This window comes from Pelobates fuscus, chromosome 8, assembly GCF_036172605.1.
Source record: "Pelobates fuscus isolate aPelFus1 chromosome 8, aPelFus1.pri, whole genome shotgun sequence".
Classification (NCBI taxonomy): domain Eukaryota; kingdom Metazoa; phylum Chordata; class Amphibia; order Anura; family Pelobatidae; genus Pelobates; species Pelobates fuscus.
Genome location: NC_086324.1, coordinates 63747862 through 63762813, shown reverse-complemented (window position 1 = coordinate 63762813; position 14952 = coordinate 63747862). Strand labels below are relative to the sequence as shown.

Below are 14952 nucleotides of genomic sequence, written 5' to 3'. Positions count from 1 at the left end.
TATTTCTTATAATACACAAAATATGTAACAGTCCATTTTTCAAAAGGATATTTGTATAATAATAACAAATACAAGTGGGAAGAGAAAAAACAAAAAATAAAATGAACTTTTCATTTTCAACCATGGAACTAAATTTAGATTAGCCCACTAAAGTAGGAGGCATTAGATAGAAGAAAAAGTATGTCATATGTCAGCCGTATTGTACAAAAATGGAGAGATAAGCCAAGAATCCCAGGGTATGTAGAAATTGTCAGGAATATAATAAAGTGGGCGTGCAATTCTATCCAGAGCAACAGTACCGAGTTATTTAAGTGGAACATTTGTTGTCGTCGAACTGTGGTGTGTATTCCATTGGTATCTTTGCATTGTAAGTATATAGGGAAATATTAATCTGTTTCTGTTATAGTTGTGAGATTTTTAGCAGCTGGAATGATAAAGGCCAAAGGCCAGAAAATGGATAGGCTGGCCAAGGGCATTATTACAAAGATGTCACATCTGGGACCAAAAGGACTGGGCACACCATAAACCATGCACACAGCAGACCTGTCCCCACGCCCTTTCAGCATTAATCATCAGAGGCTTTGTCCATCGTTTGTTAACAGACAGGTGTCAGGTAGCATTGTAACCTAGTCTATAATGCCTTAAACTGTGAGAGAAATCCTTGAAAATAGTCTTCCATTTAGTTTATTCATATACAGGTCCTCCTTCCGTGTCATATATTGTAATTTGGAAGGTATGCTAGAAAATAAGAATATGCAATAAAATGTGTGAAGTCGGACCTTTTTAGCCACTGTAAATAGGAGCACTCATATTTTATATAGTGAATACATGGGCAATAATTTGAAAATATTGTTACACTTCACATGAATAGAACAGGCAGGAATACATAAATCAGACAAAAACTTATATGTCATCAAGACCAGCTTGAGGAGGTCAGTAACGATAAATCACATAAAACCAAAAATGTTGTTATCCTCTTTATATTTTTTAAAGGGGAATTGCCATGTTTATGTTGGTGATTTGGTGAATGTATGTTTCATACCCAGTACATGCCATTGAAGTATTACCCTGGGTGAGGTGTACATCAGAGTTGAGTATGAGTCACCCTTACTTACCACTGCAATTTCAGCCAATTGACATTGCTATGTTGATGCTTCTTTTTTTTGTAGGAGGGTAGGGCTGTCAGAAGGTAGATCACGTTAGGCCATGTGTAGTCAGGGACCAAACTCATAGGTTTGTTCACCGAAGTGAGAATTCAAAGCAAATTTTAAATTTAAGGCCAAAATAACGTAGATGGAAACATAGATTAACTTTTATTATTTCAGCTAATTTGGCCTTAAATATGAAATTCACTGTGAATTCTTACGTTAGTAAATACCCCTGTAGGTCCATCGTGGAACATTCTAATTTAGCATTGGATGCCACACTCTGCTGTAGGGCTGTATATTTACTGCAAGTCCAAATAAATTCAAAACTGATATTTTTTCACAGTAAAAGCAACTTTTGGCTGTCTGTTAGTATGTACCTTTATCTCTAAAGAAAAAGCTATTCACTAAATTGATTTTCCATGCAAATTTATACTTAAGTTAACGTTATAAGTTAACGTTAAAATGCCTTCTCTTTAAAGCTAGTCTTCTAACATTTTCTGTTGTAAAATGGGGGAGTGGGTCGCCATACATTTCAGGACAGTTTGAGATTTTTTAGATTTCTTTTTCATTTCTGCTATTGTGGTAAAAATGTTGCACGCCAGTTTTCCAACTACCACTGTTCACTGTTTAGTGAATAGACCCCTTTGTTTCATTTTGTCAACACGGTTATTGTAATATAAAACTGCCACTCTGACATCTCAATTTTAAAACCTGCATTTCTGGATTTTATTGTCTGCTACCTGGATTTTAAGGTTACTTATTTTTTTATTTTGTTAAATTCTTTATTTTTGTAGTGCGTACGATGGTAACTAGCGTAGTATACACAGTTAATACATAAGGGTAAACAGTAGGTCTTGCACACTTTTTGGTAAGGAAATTGACAGTATAGGTTTACGTTCCATTTATATAAGACAATAAGTAGTACCAAGATTTCCATCGCGAAGTTTAGCAGTTTAAACAGTAACATTTTTGTTCAGCCCCTGAATAAAGACTGGTTATGAGACCTCGCTAGTTTGCAATAAACATGTTAGACTAGTTAGCTATATGGCTACGTTATCTACAGTTAAGTTTGTAGCTTGGTATTGAAAAAAAAAAACAAGTTGCAAAAATAGTAACTGAACAGTAATGGTACGTGTTGCCTGTAGTGTTGCGTGACCTGTAACTAAGTGTACAGGTTTGTATGGGGTGGATTTTACTCGTTACATCGATTCTGCTTGGTCTATCGTTGCGTCGCCATAGGTCCCCCTAAGATGATAATGAATAGACAGCACAAATTTTTGGTTTTGATGGTATGAGGGTTAGACAGTGGGAAAACATAACATATAAGATGCAAGCGTTGTCTTTAGCATTTGTAATACACTCTGTCCAGGTTATGCGTTTAACGATTATAACTAAGCAGGCTTAGGTAGCCCCACGCCTATAGCGCCTGCCATGCAATCAAACTTTTTAACGGCAGTAAGTAAACCGGCTGGAGCATTTTTTAAGTGGCGGCAGACTCCTCTCTCAAGATGCCACTGCACTATTATGAACAATGAGTTAATGAGACTAGCGTAATGGCCAACATATTGATTAAAGCAATGTAAGAGGCATAGTGATATATCAGTTAATATATAAATTTTTAGTGGTCTGTAGCATAGAAATGAGCGTTTAAACATTGGATTGTCTGTGTATGCTATACTGACACAATTTGGTATAATTAGGTTACCGCTCCCTGGTGTAGCTGGTGTATGTATCTAATTGTTGGGGCTTTGATGGGTAGAGCCTACACTCCGCTGTGGGTCTGTGGGTATATGTGTGGTGGACCTGTAAGAGCTTGTGTAATTTGCATCTGTGATGGAGGCAGCAGTCCTAGAGTTCATGTGGCTGCCCCTTTATCGAGTCCGTCAGCCGATGCCTTGCAGAGTCTTGTGGGCCTCTTGTGCTGGTGCACGCTTCGATGCCTGCGGTCTGAGGATGTGGGAGCATGGTATCTCTGCACGATGAGGTGGCCCTCTTGTCAAGTAAAGTATAGTCCCGGTTGTGGGTCCCACCTTTTGGTGTGGTCGTCGGCTGCAGCTGTAGCGGTGAAGTCGGTTTGCCGCTGACGCCAATTTGGGCCTCATTGGCCGCCTCTTTCTTGGTCAGTTGTGGTGGCCTTTGCCCTGCTTGTGCTGAGACGCTGCTGGCAAGCGAGGTGGTGTTTGGCACTGCATCGTGGGGGTCTCGTTGACTTTCCTCGCCTTTGTCTGGTGGCCTCTGCCGTTGGCGTGGTTCTGGGCATCTGTCACCCGGGTGGCCCTTCTCCGGTGCTTGCTAAGCCTGGGGTGGGGATCTGAGTGTATCGTGTCTCTCTTTTGGGTCTCCCGTGACGGGCCTTGTGGTGTGCCATCAGCCAGGTTCTTTGATTCCGGGGGCCACATAAGCCTCTCTAGCTTCCCCCAAAAGGAGCAGAATATGTTGTTTAGTCGGAGCTCTGTGTCCCTCCAGAAATTGTTTAGGACTGCATTGTGTGTGCCGTCTGCCATTTTGTAGTCCCCACCCGGGGCCTCCATAATGCTTGTTCAGGTTGTCTGGCTTCCTCTTGTCAGGGGGATCATGTGGGGTTGGTCCAGGATAACCCCCGCCGGACCAGAGGGGGGGGAACAAGGGTTCCGTGGCAAAATTCCAGTTGTTCCCAGCGGCAGGAGTGCGTCCGTCTCTCCCGCGCCCGCCTTGCTGGTAAGCCTTACCAGGGTATCGGGTGTATGCCGGAGCAATAGTCGCTTGGAGGGCATCGTTGAGTGAGTCCCGGTGTCCCCCTTCGCCTGGTAGCCTTTATTTGCCATTTGGTTGCCGTTTTCGTTGCGTAGTGTCGTTTTTCCTGCCGCCTTTGGCCGGAGCTGTTGAGGCTAACGTCCTCTCGGCTCCACGGTCAGGCCCCGCCCCCAGGTTACTTATTTTTAAACAGAAATCTATCAATAATTCATTAGACCACTAAGTGCTGTCGAACTACAACAGCTCGGGGTCTGCCTTTTGGATACTCCTGCAATAAGTGGTCCACTTAACTTGTTTTATCTAATTGTGTCCAAGGTAGGATAGCCTTAAAATTCAGGGGAAAAAAACTGATTTCACTTCAAGAGGATTAGAACAAAATAATCTCTAATTGTACTTTATTCCCAGTAGGAAGACTAGTGAACTTTGACTTGACTTTGTGTCCAGAAAGAAATTAGTTAACTGCTTTTTGACCTAGATGAATATGGCTTTGTTCAGCTCCCCAGCACTCAAGGGTTTAATGAAATCAGGTCTAGCTCAACCTGCTCCATTTTGCCCTGAGCACATTGAAACAACGTCCATATCATATATCTGGCTTCATCTCTCCACGACCTTATGGATAGTTTCCAGGTTTTATAATTTACTTTGGGTGGGGTTTAAGGGGGTGTGGAATAGTGAAGTGGCCAAAGGGTGAAACCGAACCTCTGAAAGTTTGACACACTCTTTGGGAACCATACTTTCGCTATCTCCTCAAAAGTACTCATGATATATAAGTTGAAGATACATTCCATGATTTGTATTCGTAAAGCACCAAGCACCAGTGATGTAATCGTGCCACTGCCAATGCCCATTATGGGCAGGTCCACCCATACAAGGAGTGAGCTTGTCTACTGAAAGGGGCCTACCTGGACAAACCCAACCTACATGTCCTTGCAGAAAGCACTGCTGAAGCACGAGCGAGTCTAATAATTCACTTGTGATGTCCTGTCTGTGGACGTGATGTCCTGTCTGTAGTGTAAAGCACCAAGCACCCAGCCACGATGGTTAATCTTGGGGTGCCAAGATTAGCCGTCATTGCTTTAGGTTTAAACTTGCGCCTATCATATACTCTGTACTATTCCTCACATTTAGCAACGTTGTATAAAGTGAAATATACTTCAGTAGATATTGTATGTACCCTCTTTGAACAGTCATTGTCTAGCTGAAGCTGGATAAACTGTGGACAGGTTATTATAGGTCAAAATATAAAACTCTAGAACATTCACAGTCCCCCAACTCGATTTGTGGGGCTTGTCCTGCTGTCTTGATTTTGCTTCCTGGTGTCCCACATGCAGGGACACTAGGGAACTGTCCACAGACAGGACATCACAAGTGCATTATTAGACTCGCTCGTGCTTCAGCAGTGCTTTCTGCAGGGACATGTAGGTTGGGTTTGTCCAGGTAGGTCCCTTTCAGTAGACAAGCTCACTCCTTGTATGGGTGGACCTGCCCATAATGGGCATTGGCAGTGGCACGATTACATCACTGGTGATGCTCCTCTCCGGGCTTGCCCACCCATCCCGATCTCATGCCTCCCAAAGTTAGGTATGCATTCATTCAAAAATGCCTTGATAATCTTAACATCTGTCTTTCTTAAGTAATCATTTTGGTAAATATAGCTTCATAAACTTACTTATACAGTGCGCAGCCTTTAGTGATGTCCATTTTAACCAGGCAGTCAACTTTCTTGGCTATTCCTTGTGCTAAATTCAAAGAGAAAAGCGCTACATAACCTCCCAACAGGCCTACATCAGCCTTGTACCTTTAAAAGAACACCTAAAGCACTTTAACTTTGAGTGTTTTTTTTCTCATTTTCAAAAGGTACAGATTTCAATAGCCATTAGCCTTGATGCACCCTCCTTGACTGTGAGTCCAAGAAAGGATCTTATTACTTACTGGTAGTTTAGCTCAGTGGAGCTGAACTCAAGAGGCAGGCAATTAGCCAGTGCAATTAGGCAACCACAGAAAGTCTGATATGGGGAAGAAGGGGAGAGTCTTGTAAAGGCTGCAGACAAGAGAGTTGCAGCTTTTGCAGGCTGTTATACCCTCAATGAAAAAAAAAGCTTGATTTTATTGGGGGTATATCTACTAAATGAGAATTTTGTATAAAAAAAAAAATGTTTTATTTGTGCAGACTGCAGAGGAGTGTTCCTTTAAACCAGTGCAGGACTGGACATGACCTCTTTTTGTCAGATTATTTTTAATATTCTATGGAATGCAAAGGAATAAAATACAACACTATATATATATATATGTCCCTAAGTATGAATCTATCTATCTATCATTTGTTTGAATGATTGGTGTATACCTTTGTTTATCGTGTGTGTGTGTGTGTATGTATATATATATATATATATATATATATATATATATATATATAAATAAAAGATGGAGAGGTGCACTTCCTCCAAACATGAAGTTTATTCAGTTATTTCAAAGTTGTCCCAACGTTTCGACCCCTAAGGGTCTTTCTCAAGGTCCCCGAAATGCCTGTAATAAAGAGGGCCAACCTTAGAGGGTGATGTGAAAAGAGGGAGCGGTGGGAAGGCAACTCGCCGGACCCATAACGGTGTGAGAGAAAGGGTGTGTATAAATCTTTGTAGCTTTATATAATTCTAAAACCAAATGAACACTGTAGATGTTATAGCAGAATGGAGTGGCTTCAATAAACCTGCGCAAAACGTCTAGGTAGACCACCTTGATGTAAAGCATACATAAGAATCTTATATCTACCAGCATTAAAATGTTTCCAAGTCAGCCTTTAAATTTCCATTGATTTAAAGAGCCTAGCTCTGTATATTGTGGGATAAGCAATACGATTACATGTTTAGAAGGGTTTGGGATAAGCATCCACATTTTCTCTGTCATATAAGAATCACAGTGAGTGATTTATTGGAATCATATATCCAAGAGTGGATTGTGCAAGCACGCTCAATCCAGCTTTATAATGTTTCATTTTACTGGAGCTATTAACCCCTTAGCATCATAAGTATTGATCAGACTTGTGATTCACCTGATGGGGTTAACTTTACCAACATGCTGACTGCCTGATCATATTGCTTTTGTGTTTGCAGCCGCAGGAGATCAATGAGTTAACTCCCAGAACTTGTGTTTGTGTTTCAGTTGAGATCACACTACCCATCCCATCCACCCCATTCCTTAACAAACCTTTCGCCAGTCCCCTCCGCACCTTCCCAGCTCCTCCAGGTTATTCTGGCCCCTGGCCAAAACCTGTCATATAAAAGTTTTTTTTTCTTTTTCACAGAAATTCCCTCCCACCTGTATTTTATTCCAACAGAACAGGTTTCTGGTCTTTCCACATATTCTCTCAAACAATTCCAAGGTCATATCCGGGTGGATTGGATTGTACCTGGGTGTTTTGTATTACGAAATGCCTTTTTCTTATCAGAGCCAAACCTATGAAAAGTCACAGTACAAAGTACAGTGAGATCCACGGGTCTTAGGAGGGAGGTCTGGACTATGAATTGTGGACCATCTTGCAACGTACTGACAGACTAGGTGCTAGACAAGCATATTTAGGATCTAATCTTATTTACTGATTTTGGAAAATATAACTTTAAATGTAGTAGTGTTCACTAAGTAGTGATATTAATGCAAAAAACAAAAAAAATATTTTTAAACTGATAACGTGTGCATAACAGGTATTGATATGAGATGAATGCATCATCAAAAACGTATATTTAAGTTACTTGTAATCCAGCGTCAGAACAATTTTCAGATATCTGCCCCTCCATCCTCGATGAAATCACCCTTACTGGCCATCTCTATCTAATCCCAGGCTTTTTGTAAAGAAGCATAAAGATCTATGGTGCATGCACAACAATTGCCATGCTTCTCATAGAGAAGAATGAAATCCAATGATTCTCTATTAGAAACTTAAAGGGACACGCTGAACCCCTAAAACATTTCAGCTTGCTAACGTGTCCTCCTTTTTTCATTTTACAAACTGCAGATTTTAATAGAAATTGGAACTTTTATAAATTTACCTTGTTACATCCCTCTGACTGTCAATCAGACAACCGGTCCTGTTATTTCCTGGTTGCTTAGCGCAGTGAAGCTAAACTCAAGAGGCAGAAAATTGCCCAGACCCTCATTGAGCTGCATTGGGAAGTCTGTGGTTAGACAGCCACAGAAAGTCTGGGCGGGGCTCGAATGGGTGGGCTTGCTGAGGCAGCAGACAACAAACCTGAAGTTGTTGCAAGTTGGTTTTAGATATTTTTTAGAAAATAAAAAAGCACAATTAAATACATGCATGTTTTTATTGGGCATGTCTACTAAACAGTGATTTTTATTTTGTTTTCTTTTTTTTATGACAGTGAAGACCTTTAGCATTTAGCATCATTATGTTGTGCATGAATGCCTTATCATTTTCAAAGGTCTTAATAAGTAAGTGCCACTAGTTCAGAGAATCAGTATCGCCTGACATTGTCTGAAAAAGGAATAGAATCTTTGAACCAAAAGCCCTATATTGAGATATAGTCTTTTTAGTGTTTGGCTTTAAATAAAAGCCAAAGTGAGAGGTCGACAGCTAAGAAATTGTAAACTCTCAAAGTAAACTTTTAGGCCATCTCAAGGTATCCTTGTCAATTCTTTGTAATACTTAATTTAGTGATGAAAGAGTATTCACTGAAGGCTGACAGGACTATTTACTAAAGTTAGAATTCCAACTGAAATAAAGTGAATTTCAGATTTAAGCCCCAGTAGCTGTACTATACATAGAGCTGAAATAGAGAATGTTTCCAGTTTGACTATTTTGGCCTTATATGTATAATTCACTTTGAATTTTAACATTCTCACAAGTTCGGACCAAAACAAAATCTAGAATTTGAGCTATATGTCTGTTCAGTTTACCTCTTTAATATTAAAGGCATCCACACTTATTATGTATCATATTGGTTAAGAGAAATAGGGATTTAATTTCACATCAAATATTTATATTTGATATACATATAAAATCTCAAAATACTGAGAGAGAGAGAGAGGTGTGTGTGTATATATATATGTATATATAATTATGTAGAAAAAAGATGCACTCTTCGGTCTTCGGTGAGAAGCCGATCCAAGTCACCGCGGTATCACCATGATCACATGACTCGGATTGGCTGCAGGAGTACAGCTTAGATTGCCAGGCAGTCCCAGCGATTGGATCTGGTGAGTTGAGAATGATTCTGCGGCGCTGCAGGGGCACAGACATTAGGACATGTCGTTAAAGCCCATGCTGTTCAGGACTTTATGGCACGTCCTAATGGCGCAATTGGGTTAACAAGTTGAAAAAATAATGTTAAAACTGTATTCAAAATATTACATAATTTGGAAAGCTTATCCAACAATATTAAATCTAGGCCATCGTGAGAGATGAGTATGTGGGTAAAAGGTTAATGTAATAATCGTAACATTAAATTATTTATTTAAAGGTCTCCATTATAGATTTCCATAGTTTTTAGGTATATCCTGCAATAGTGATATTATGTCACATTTTGTATGCTACGAGTGCTGATTCTGCATTGCTGGAAATGACTAATCTGCATAATATGGCTTTAATAAAAATATCAATAAAATAGTTTTAAGGTTTGTTCAGTGCATTCTGACAGCGTGCTATTGTTTTAGTTCTTTACATTTTGTTTATCTAGGATACAAAATACTAAGAGTACTGTTTTTGTAACACAACAACTAAAGCAAATCTGTTTTTTCCAGGAACTCCTCAAAAAGTTTACTGACACAGTTTCTGTATTTTTGGAAGTGAAAATTCACTACCTATAAAGAAAAAAATAGTGGGCTTTAAAAATTCTACTTGTACTATCTTCTCCTGTAGAGAGTAGTACAAACCGGTTTAGGTCCATGCTGCATATTAAAGGGGTACTCTAAGTGCCGTAACTAGTACAGTCTGTTGTAGTATTTATGGTGCTATCTCCCATTTGTGTCGATATACAGTTTTGAATGGTTTGGCAGAATCCAAGGGTCTCCTAGGCACCCATGGCCTGGCCTCTCAATATTCATATCGCCAATTTAGAAGTTTCTCTTTTGCATTATCAATGTCTTTTTTATTCAAGTTCCACCCTTAACCATGGGATGGCATAAACAGAATACAGACACCATAAGCACTACATAGATTTGTACAGTTATGGTGCTTTTAGTGCCCCTTTCCTATTTTGTGCTAGAGTTAAAGTCACCCACTGGCATCTCAAATTCAGCTGGTATTGGCTGGAAGAATTTTCTATGCAGCCCTGACTTGCCATGTTCGGACGTATGCCGAATTTAGGCCCAAGTAGTTTAACTACTTGGGCCTAAATTTCACAGCATGGTTGCCAGTATTACATGAGTTACCTTTTAGTAGATTATTTCATATATTTTCCTACGTATGTGTTATGTAAATGTTTTAATTTTTTCTCTCTATACAGCCTTTGCTGGTGCATATACCGGTGCATTAATTTCCTTATATATTTTGAAATATGAGAACATGTGTTTGTCTCTACATGTTTGTCTAAGTTTCTATCTTTATAAGTTTGTGCATTATGCTGTTTCTTCTAATCCACATTCATATATCTGACATCGTTTTGTCTATGCTTGCCAAACCCAAGCTTTGCTTACATAAGATTGCTGTAAAGCGCATTTTGAGGTGACCCAGTGACCGTCCTCACTGCCTTCTCTCCTGTTCCTTGGAGTTACATATGTCCCTGGGGCGGCAGAGCCCAAAGGACAAGGGCAGAAAGCAGCGTGTGTATGCAATTGTTTACTGTGCTGCAGCTGAGCATCCAAACCCACACGCTCTTCTACTAGCTACAGTGTCAGTCGTGTCACTGGCAAAATTATCATTAACACTCTGAGTGCCAAATCTAAAACTCCAAGCGGGAATACATTTAACTTTTGAAGGGCAAAGGCTTGTGAGAAATATATATATATATATTTTTTTTTTTTCTTCTTCATTAACCAATCTACGGTTATAAAAAATAAAAAAAAGTTTAAAGATTATCCAAAAACAACTATAACCGTTTATATGTTCTAGAAACGCAGCAGTCGGCAGGAACATCCCATTAATTTCCATGTTTACTGCTCCACAGACCTATGCCCTTGAATTCATTTTTGTTTTACACATATTGTCTGTATTACATAGAAAACTAAAGAAAATAGTTACCTGTGCACTACCCCAAATCGCTTTGCATATTTAGACAAATTGAGGTTTTTTGTTTCTCTCCAATGGCCATTAGGTGCAAGCCAGTCAAGACAAACCTCTTAGGTAGGTCCCGCACTAACATTCACCTTGCTTCTTTCAGATAAACAAAATCTGTAATGAGACAAGGAGTATTTTTCTAAACCCCTACATACTTATTAACCCTTAATAGGGAACACATGGGCTGGACGGCTGCATTGTAACATGGCTGTGTGATACAAAAGCAAATACAAATACACAAAAATAAGTCTTGCACTCAGACTCCCACTACTCTTGGGCGGCACCAACGACCATAGTACACATCAGCCCCAATATATACAATAACACCCAAAGAAAAGTGTTACCTGCGCACTAACCCAAATCGCTATGCATATTTAGACTAGTGGAGGTTTTTTGTTTCACTCCAATGGCCATTAAGTGTAAGCCCACCTGCCACGTCAAGTAATAGGAATAGAAAACTAGAATATTGTGTTCTAAAAGAGAATATATCATTTTATAGAAAACCTAGTCAAAGGGAGGAGAGGCAAAAAACACATTTTCTCAAACACTACCAGCTGGGAGATTCCCAGTTCCATTTTCTGAGTTCTGTTTTTCTTTTCCATCCATTATTTATGATACATGATTTTCCAAATCACTGCATTTACAGTACAATGTACCTATAGCCCTGATAAGTTTGTAGAATTATACGTACATACTGCAGAACATTAACTTAGTATACAAGGAAGAGCAGCCATCGTAAAGGAACAGAAAGGCCTGGCATTTTTATTTAATGGATGCATGGACCAAATTTATGTCCATTATCCCTAGAGAACAGTGTCCAGCAATGGCGTCTTACATCCCTAGGTGTGTTCAGTGATTGGCTCCATGAGTTTCGTAAAGAATCAGGAATGCTGAGAGGTATATAGTGCTCTTTGCATTAGATTTAGTGTGAGGAATTGTTGAGATAGCTAAGCCTCTGCCAAGGTGAGGTGAACGAAATTCGAGGTAGATTGGAGCAGAGTGTCTGATACAGATGAAGCAGCTTGTAATTGGTTTTTTTTTCTATATGCATTTTTTGAAAGCATTGTCTAAAAATAATGCATAAACTGCTCGAATGTCTCTGGTCTTTGTGTCCAATTAGCCCTCTAGGTTACAGACTCACATTAAAGAGATCTTTAAGGAGGCACTCCAGGCAGTCACATGTTGTTTGTTTTATTATTAACTTTTTTTTAAAATAGTTATTAAAAATGAAAATGCTATTGCTTCTGCTCTTACCTCCTAATCTACAGTCTTTCCAATTTTGTTCAAATAATATTACTGTATATAATTTCTGGTAGTTGTGGTCTGGCAACTCTGACTCACAGAAACACTTACTAAGTCCATAAAGAACGGTTTATGGGAAATCTCTGCAGTGCTAAAGATAGTTAATTTAGCAGTTTGATTAGCAGAGTCACTTGTTGTAAGCTCACTGCAGATGCTGTAAAGCCTGCAAATGTGCAGCTATTACCAATAGCATATCTATATAATGTTATATATAAAAAAAGAACAGTAATAGTTTGAGCCCAGTCTGGAATATATATTTAAGAGAGAACGAACCATCTACTAAATAAATATTGTGTTCGATTTTAACAATACATCAAACCCAATTACTACTTGCTTTCCTGTGACTCATGCCCATGGTTGTTGTTAACGCCATATTGTATATAGTCCTTGAGATTTGTATAATTTCTTTCCATGATATGGTATTCTTGCTGGACATCCTCACATAGATTGATTTAGGGGAGGTCTATTTAGGATCAGTGGAGGTAACTATAAGGTGACCCTGGCTTGGTGCTTAGGGATCATAGTGTTAGACAGGAATACCTTTGGGGCCCCTATCTAACACCTGGGCCTTGTGGCCACTCTTATGCTGCAAAAGGGGCATACCTGTGCAGAATGAGGTTGGGTCTGCCAGGAGAACGTACAGGTCATCCTAGTGTGAAAACATGCCAGGCTTCCTGCAAATCGCACAGACCAGACCACTGAGGCCAGGAGCACTGCTTCAAAACCCTCTGCAGAGTCCGTAAGTGCGTTTAATGATGAGCTTGTGCTACTTGTTTTGTGGGACAGTTCCATGGTGTCCACAAAAGCAGGACACCAAACAACAAACACTGGAAGGCAGAACAGGACCCTGAAATTGGGATTGTCCTGTAAAAAACCTGGAACATCATTTCTTGGAATGGCTGCTTCAATAGCTTGAGGTTTGTAGATAATGTCCAACATCAACGCTTGTATTGTGTTTTGCTGTCACCAAAAACCTATTTTGTATTTAGCTGTATGGGAGCTGAAAGACTTACACTGCTAGATTAGAACAGCACCATGGTAGCAAGTTACAGAATGTTGAAATTGTATAGTTTGTGTTTTTTTGCCACTTCTTTTATATCACATGGTTTGGTTTAAAAGTTCATTTTGCTCCATTGTTAAGGGTGTACAGAATCATAGCATAAAGCCTAAAACACGATGCTTGTCTGATTTGCATGTTATGCTGGGAATTCTGTGAGAATTTGCAAAAACCTGTTTTTTAGGAATAACAGTGCCAAAGATGGACTTCCCCAAGGTATATGCATATGTATAGATCTTGGGAATATCTAAAAGCCAGCTTTTAATAAATATTTAATGTTATTACTTATTGCAGGTGGCCTATCTTCTTTAAGGATTACCTAGCAAATATGATTTACAACATCGACATGGGAATGTCTGTGTTTTAAGGTGTACCATAGACAGCAATGAGGGTGGGCCCTTACAACAAATCACGCAAAAGACATTTATTATCCCAAATCATCTTCAGATATTTGTAATTGAAGTACCAGAGCAGAGTTGAATTATTTTTATTTTTTTTAAACTCCTCAGATTTATAGTTTTCCAAAAGCCCAATTCAGTAGACAGTGTAATATGCTGTGCCGCTAAAATATTGAATGTAAAATTCCTCACTGCTGGTGAATCCGGTATTGAGCAAGTTAGAGATGGGTCAGCCAGGGGGTGAATTCATTAACTACTTTCTAAGGAAACCGACAAAGAACCGGTTTCATGGCTGTGAGCTACTCTTGGTGCTGCCAGAGCAAGGATGGGTGTGCCGTGCTGGGGGATCCAATGTTAGTTGTCTTACAATCAACTTCATATAATTATTTCCTATAATTATTTCCTTGTAAGCATTATGTGTGTTTGTGTGTGTGTGTTTGTGTGTGTGGGTGGGGGGTGTTTGTGTGTCTGTCTGAGGGAGAATCACATTCTTTTACTTATATAATATTTGAGCAGAGCTAGGTGCTGGAAATTCGAGAAGTAAAACTGATTACAGTAAACAAATGGAGAGTAACAGGTATCTAGTTATTTCAGCAAAGTGCTGATACGGTGTGGATTAACCAGTTTAAAAGATATTCTTAAAGGGACAGCATCATGCAAAGATCTCCCCTCTCAATGTCTCTCTATCGTCTTTGACTTATTAGTACAGTGATTTGCAAACCGTGCTGAGAAACAGGCCAAACTGCTCTATTAAAGTGGATCTGATCATAGTATTTCTCTTGCAGGAAAGCACGGGAAGGATATAAAAGTGCAGTATAGTACATAATCAAATGTAACAACAATATAAATGCTGGCATTCTTATATATTTTTCATCAAGCCTCTTATCATTCCACCTCCTTTCATTCCTTGTCCTCTCATTCCATCTCCCTTACTATTTCCCAGGCTTCTTTGTATTTTTTTTATGTCACTAGCAGTCGATTCAACAGATCTATATAAGTGAATTCAGTGTTCCATTTGGTTATTTTGGCCATACATTTTGTGATTCTCAGTATAGTAAATAACCTGAAAATATCTATGATTGGTTTTAT

The 14952-nt window shown here is 39.3% G+C and overlaps 1 protein-coding gene across 7 annotated transcripts in view; it reads left to right on the top strand.

Annotated features, from left to right (window-relative positions):
* IKZF2 (IKAROS family zinc finger 2) overlaps positions 1-14952 on the top strand; it is a 61399-nt gene that overhangs the window by 18283 nt on the left and 28164 nt on the right. The gene's annotated exons all lie outside the window — the stretch shown is intronic.